The sequence below is a fragment of the Podarcis filfolensis genome, assembly GCF_964270895.1.
Source record: "Podarcis filfolensis genome assembly, chromosome: 16".
Lineage (NCBI taxonomy): Eukaryota > Metazoa > Chordata > Lepidosauria > Squamata > Lacertidae > Podarcis > Podarcis filfolensis.
Genome location: NC_139620.1, coordinates 22,295,187 through 22,302,837, shown reverse-complemented (window position 1 = coordinate 22,302,837; position 7,651 = coordinate 22,295,187).

Here is a 7,651-nt window from a genome sequence, read left to right as displayed (position 1 = left end):
TAACTTTAATGCTTTCTTGAGGACTTCTGTAAAGGATCTGCTCCCCAGCGCATGGGACACAACAGAGCCAGAAAAGGGTCACTGAAATGATTCTGGGAATGGCTGAAGCATTTTCCTTACAAGGAAAGGCAAAAATAAAATGAAAAGCACGTGGAAGAAAGACAACGAAGGATGATAGTGGTTTATAAATTTATATGTGGTGTAGAGAACGGAGGAAGAAAAGATGTATTCCCCCCCCCCTTTGGGTGACTTTTATACGAAAAAACCCTGCTCCTTTCCCCTTATAGGGTACCCAAGAGCCCATATGGGGACGCAGGTGGCGCTGTGGGTTAAACTACAGAGCTTAGGGCTTGCCGATCAGAAGGTCGGTGGTTCGAATCCCTGTGACGGGGTGAGCTCCCGCTGCCTGGTCCCTGCTCCTGCCCACCTAGCAGTTCGAAAGCACGTCAAAGTGCAAGTAGATAAATAGGTTCCGCTCCAGCGGGAAGGTAAGCGGCGTTTCCGTGCGCTGCTATGGTTCGCCAGAAGCGGCTTAGTCATGCTGGCCACGTGTACGCCGGCTCCCTCGGCCAATAAAGCGAGATGAGCGCCGCAACCCCAGAGTCGTCCATGACTGGACCTAATGGTCAGGGGTCCTTTTACCTTTAAGAGCCCATATAGAGTCCTTATGTAGGTTCTCTGTCGGTAGGAGAAAATAACAGAGGCCAGCCCAGAGAATATTGAGAAGCAAAGCAGCTAGTAAGCCTGATCTTTATTAAAGCTGTTGCAACAGGGTGCTCATGCCCCACCACACAGGAGGGAGGAGGAACCCAGAACAATGGTGTGCAAGCCCTTATGTAGACTTTTGAAATTGCCACCCTGTAGCTCAAGACCACCCCCCAATACATCATACACACATCACAGAACGGGGCGGCCTACAGCAGAATCCTGTCTGGCATGAAATCTGGTGATCAGTTTACCTGGACAGCCTAGCCATTCGTTTGTGATGATAAATACTTACCGTATTTTTCGCTCCATAAGACGCACCTTTTCCCTCCTAAAAAGTAAGCAAATGCAGGGGGGAGGCTCCGCTCAGTGCTCCCTTTAAAGAGCCGTGTGGAGTGTGTGTGCGGCTCTTGGGGGCTTTTCCCCGAGGAGGGAGAAGGGCAGCCCCTCCGTCTCTTCCCCCACCTCGCAGAAAAGCCCCCATGAGCTGCGCAGAGCGTGTGTGCGGCTCTTGGAGGCTTCTCCCTCCTCGGGGAAAAGCCTGCAAGCGCCGCACACATGCTCCACGCGGCTTGTGAAAGGGAGCACTGAGCAGAGCCTGGGATGCATATAGGCTCTGCTCAGCGCTCCCTTTAAAGAATTTTTTTTCCTGGCATTCCCCCTCTAAAAACTAGGTGCGTCTTATGGTCTGGTGCGTCTTATAGAGTGAAAAATACGGCACTTAATTCCTGAGTCCAGGTCACAGGCTCACTCTGTTCATACCCAATGTGCCCTTAAGGCAGGATTTGTGAGCACAGAGACAATGGGGAGGCTTTTCCCACTTCCATCCAAACTGCAGAGGAATATTTGAGGTCGCTGAAAGAGTAAAAATGGCTTTCGGACTGTTTTTCTGTACTGTTTCAGACATGTGGTTTATATATTTAGGTATGTGTTTGCCTGGCACATTTATGAACATTTATTTTATATCTTAGACCTTATAATTCTCATAACAGTGACACAACCAGGGCTTTTGTTAAGGAGGAACTGACAGGAACTCAGTTCTGGCACCTCTCAGGTGGGTGCCATTGCCATTCTAAGAGAATGAGGGAGGTTTTCATGGCGAGTTTGAGCATCTTTTTTTCTAGAAAAATAGCATTGGACACAACTATAGTACTTAAGTCTAAACATCTCTACACTTTACATTAGTTTTCCCAGTGTTACCTCATTATTGCTGACCGTTAACTGGAGAATAAGGGACGCGGGTGGCATTGTGGTCTAAACCACAGAGCCTAGGGCTTGCTGATCGGAAGGTCGGTGGTTTGAATCCCCGCGACGGGGTGAGCTCCCATTGCTCGGTCCCTGCTCCTGCCAACCTAGCAGTTCAAAAGCACATCAAAGTGCAAGTAGATAAATAGGTACCACTCCAGCGGGAAGGTAAACAGCGTTTCCGTGCGCTGCTCTGGTTCGCCAGAAGCAGCTTAGTCATGCTGGCCACATGACCCGGAAGCTCCCTTGGCCAATAAAGAGAGATGAGCGCCGCAACCCCAGAGTCGGTCACCCCCATTTTTTGGGGGGTTCAGGTCAAAGTTGTTGAGCTTTGTCTACCTTTACCTTAACTGGAGAATAAGTGTTGTAGCAGTAGTCTCTCTAAATATCATAGCCCAAGAATCTGATTATGACAATTCCAGCACATGTGTATGAAATTCCCTCCAGCAATTGTAATTTCTACTCTTCATTAAGCTAGCCATAAAGGAATCAGATGTGATCCTGGGGTTTTTTTGTACTATGGTGTTAAGGTTCCGTAGCTCTGGCAGTATTCAGACAGGTGTTTTTTGCAGAATCATTGCTGCTCAGGCAGGCAAGACCTATTATGCAAGATCCACAGGATGTCATTGGCATCAAAATGCCAGGCTGCTCCCCCCCCACCCTCATTTAATCAGGATTTACCCTTTCCGTGGGAAATCCAGTGAGTTAAAAAAAACGCCCATTGCAAGCAACCTGTTTGTGATATCTGAATTTGCAGTATTAAGCCCCCTGGGGGGGAAATGTTTTTAGTGCCAAGTAAAAGATGGATGGCAATGTTTGCTCGCTGCCTGGGGTGAGTAAAGGTGATCTCAGACCAAGCAGTCTGCATCAGGAAGGGCGGACTAAAGAGCCTTTGACGTATGTGTTGGCTTGGGAGAAACCAGCTGAGGTCAGAGTCACCAGGTCCACATTGGGTCTCATCCAGGTTAGCAGCACACAGGACCAGATTTGGGCAGGCCACCAGCTATCCACCCCAGTCATTTGGTTTATGAAGTCCAAAGGATGTGAAGAAGAAGAAGAGTTTGGATTTGATATCCCGCCTTTCACTCCCTTTAAGGAGTCTCAAAGCGGCTAACATTCTCCTTTCCCTTCCTCCCCCACAACAAACACTCTGTGAGGTGAGTGGGGCTGAGAGACTTTAAAGAAGTGTGACTGGCCCAAGGTCACCCAGCAGCTGCATGTGGAGGAGCGGAGACGCGAACCCGGTTCCCCAGATTAGGAGACTACCGCTCTTAACCACTACACCACACTGGCTACTCCTGTTTGCCTATGAGTGGAGCAGGACCGTTTTTATCCATTTATTTGCTTCAGGCTTTCACTGCCTCATGATAGTCTTTCTCTGTCACACACACACACAAAACATAAAATAGTCTCCTTTTATTTACCACCTCAAGTTCTGCTGTGCCATTCCCTGTGCCTCAAAACCAAGCCCGCCCGCCTGCCCCGCCACACACGCGTTACAGGCAGAGACAGATGGGAAGGTAAATTGCTGTCCTCAGCTCCTGGATCAGATTAGCCTCCTCCAGGTCTTCGGGACAGCTGGGCTCTGTAAAACAGCGATGTGTGTGTAATTCTGATATGTAACTTTAGATCAGGGCAGCTAAATATAAGAGATGAGGGCCCAGTGAAGATTTAAGCAGCAGGCTTCTGCAGGGCTCCTTTCTCCACCAAATAGCAGCAAATTATCATCAATAAGACAAATGCGCAGGCAAATCCACTCTTCGGTAATGTTCATTCATTCATAAAAGGTGAAGGGACCCCTGACCATTAGGTCCAGTCATGGCCGACTCTGGGGTTGCGGCTCTCATCTCGCTTTACTGGCCGAGGGAGCCGGCGTACAGCTTCCAGGTCATGTGGCCAGCATGACTAAGCCGCTTCTGGCAAACCAGAGCAGCGCACGGAAACGCCGTTTACCTTCCCGCCAGAGCGGTACCTATTGATCTACTTGCACTTTGACGTGCTTTCAAACTGCTAGGTTGGCAGGAGCTGGGACCGAACAACGGAAGCTCACCCCGTCGCGGGAATTTGAACCGCCGACTTTCTGATCGGCGAGTCCTAGGCTCTGTGGTTTAACCCACAGCGCCACCCGTGTCCCTCAATCATTCATAGAATCATAGAATTGTAGAGAAGGAACCCCAAGGGTACTCTCATCCAACAACTCTGCAATGCAGGAATCTTATCTAAAGCAACCATGACAGAGGGCCACCCAACGTCTGCTTAAAAACCTTCATTCATTTTGTTTACAAACTATCTTTCCTCCAAGGAGCTCAAGGGGATATATTTTGTGGGATTTCCCCCTCTCCGCTCTGTTCTCACAACAGGCCTGTGAAGTAGGCTGGTCTAAGAGATAGTGAATGGCCTGAGGTTGCCCACGAAAGTTCACATGGCTGAGTGGGGATTCGAACCCTGACCTATGCCAGGTCCTAGTCCAACACTCTAGCAACTACACCACACTGGCTCTCTATAAACACAAACATTCCTTCGAATGTTGAATTGCCCTGGTAAATCTCAGCACTCCCCTTTAGAAACTGGTCCCTAAGCTAAACCAACCGGGACAGAAATGTGAACGCACTCACGCTTGGTGCCCCTAGAAAAGGAAAATGGAAGCCCCTTTTGCAGAGGAAGGAAATCTTTGGTAAGCTGGAGGAAAGATTTAGCCACAGCCCTACCCCTTGGCTATCTGTTGAATGTGAGCAACTTCGGAAGTCCTCAGTTATATCTCAAGCGGCAGAGAGCCAATTGCACTTGCAGAACTTCGCTAAGAAAGGCCACCCTGCTCCTTCCTTGCTCCACAAGGGTCCTCCTATGCTGCTCAGCTGCACCACCAAGGCATTTAGGGGGTGAAATATCATCCCGACGCTTGGGAAGTTGTTAAACTGAGTAGACCGGAGAGGAGGAACAGCTTGTATTTAAACAGCCATCAGAGACTTCCAGGGCTTATCCGAGGTGTCAGCTTGCAGCCCTGGTACAACATGCATATACTCTGCTTTTGTATTGGGCCATCTAATCTTGGAAGTGCTGTCACAGTTCTCAAGCAACAGCCCAGGGCTATCTCAGGAAAAACTTGTCTATTAGGACTAGTGGGGCACTGCCCCACCAACCTCAGTCTGCCCTCAGCTGCTCCACACCTGCCTTCTTAAGTCGTCGTAACAGGAGGAAGATGAAGGCAAAAATTAGAATTAGTCAGCCCTGCCTGTCATTGGCTCTGGCGCCACCTACTGCTGGTCTCCCCATCTTCCACCCTACCACGTCTCAGCAACTAAGTTAGGTATCTATTTGGATTGATCCAGTAGACAGTTGCTTTCCCCAACAAAACAGGCTCGCCTGTAACCTGATAACAAACAAACAAAAACAAAACAAAACAAAAAACAGAGCAGGTCAGTGCCTCTTTTATAAGACCACAAGGGAAGTCCAGCAGTTGTCCTGTCAGGAACTCCCAGAGTCCTCCTATGTAGCCTTAAGAACTGCTGCCTCTGCAAAGGTCTAGTGCCAACTGAAGCCTTATAAACCTTGACCAGGACCAGTAGTTCAGTGAGCTCCGCCTCCTCCAGAGGAGCCAGCTGTCTGTTAAAGGGCCCTCGCCTTATTCAGCAGTCTTTGGTTCCTGTAGGGCTGGGAATCAGAGGATGGTAAGCCTGTGTCTTCCAGGTGGGATGATTCAGAAGGCAGCCCTGGCAGCTCTTTCCCCAGGGACAACGGCACCCATCTTGCCAGCTTCTGAGCTTATTGCATGGTATCTGGGTTCTAGAACTGTGGAGCTGGATGGGACCCCAAGGATCATCTAGTCCAACCCCCTGCAATGTCATGGGTCATGACAGTCAGTTGGAGGGTAGGAGGGCTAAGGGAATGGGGAAGAGATCCAAGGGCGGACCAGATCAGAAGAATGGATATTATGAGGGGCTGAGTACATGCCTATATCCTGTTGCAGGAACCACCTCCCCCCCAATCATTCAGTTTGTACAAACACGACACACACACACTCACACACGACATATGCAAAACTTCTGTTATAAATTCATAGTAAATCAACCGTACATCGGATGTACACCGGTCCACTTTTATTTTGCTCCATGAAGGAAGGACTATCAAAGGGGGACGGTTTGATACAGGACGGCCATAATCCCTCAACCGTACCAACACATACTCAGGAGCCCTGCCCAGTTGGCATGGCAACCTTGATGGTCCCAGACAGAAGACCATCAAGGACACAACGGACTTTCATATGGGAGTGGATTCAACCCGGACTGGAACAAAGGACAATGATCAGATCTTCCCTCTGGGGGCAGGAAACTGCCAACTCCCCTTTGTCCTCTAGAAATGACTCATGGGGAGGGGGAAAGGAGGAACCAGCCAGGTGACAAGATACTCAGGTTACTTCCACAACCCCTCCCTCAACCCCTCCTTTTTGTGATGTGTCAATGATGTAGTCATGATGTGGTTGTGATGTAGTTCTAGGGGTGTAGCTTGGGGGATTAGTAGCTAATAAAAGTTGGGGTCTTCTTTTGTTCGGGACTTCCATCTTGCTTCATCTTGTTGTGGGTGGGAGTCCTGTCACAACAGTTTTCAATAAAGGCCAAGCCTACAGGCTGCTGTTTTGCTCCAAATTGTCCTGGTTGGTGCCTTTGTCTTTTTGTCCAAGGGAGCCCTCAGATTCCTCCGTTATCACGCCAAACTGGGCTAATGAGAACTGAGGTCCAAACTGGAGGGCACCAGGTTGTGGAAGGCTGTGGTATGGAACATGTTTCTGCGGATTGCAGTCCACTGAATCAGATCCACTGAGTGTGGTGGTGCCTATTGCTAAACAGTCTGTTGCACCAAAAATCCAAAGACAAGGATGGGGAACCTGTACCCCCCAATCTCCAAATGTTGTTGGACCCCAGTTCCCATCAGCCCTGGCAAGCATGGCAGATGGGCAGGGGTGATGAAGTCCAGCAACCCCTGGAGGGCCACAGATGTTCCTCATCCCCACAAGAGTCTTGAAGCATCATTCCCTCTCTTTCTTTTTTCTTTTCCTTCTCCTCCTGCGATGAGGCTACATTTTAATATTTTAATGTTCCATTATTTTAATGTTGTTTTTTATTTTTGTTTTTAAGTTGTAATCATTCATCTTGTTTTTATTATTGCTTGTAAGCCACTCTGAGCCCGGCCTTGGCTGGGGAGGGCGGGGTATAAATAAAAAAATATTATTATGAAAAAATAAAAAAAATATTATTACGCCAGAGCCTGGCGTGCTCTGGTCCATGGGGTCACGAAGAGTCAGACACGACTAAACGACTAAACAACAACAACAACACATTTGTAACCAGAGGTACCACTGTATTTTATTTAAGACAAGTCATGGTTTAAGGTTCAAGGTGTTACTATTAGCATCCAAATCCATTCACAGCTTGGGCCCAGTTTACTCCCAAGATCATCTTACTCTATATATGCTCTCTCGACCGCTTCAATGGGCGGAACTGGCACTGTTACAGGTGCCACATAATATAGGTTTGGAATGTGTAAGAAATCAACCTTTCAGTGTGGCAGCACCTACACTTTGGAATTCCCTGCCCGTTGATATCAGGCAGGTGCCTTCACTGTACTCAGATATGTAAAGCGTTGATGTGTGTGTGGTTTTTTAAAGCTTACTGCTGGCTATAGTTTTCTGAATGTTTTGATTGTT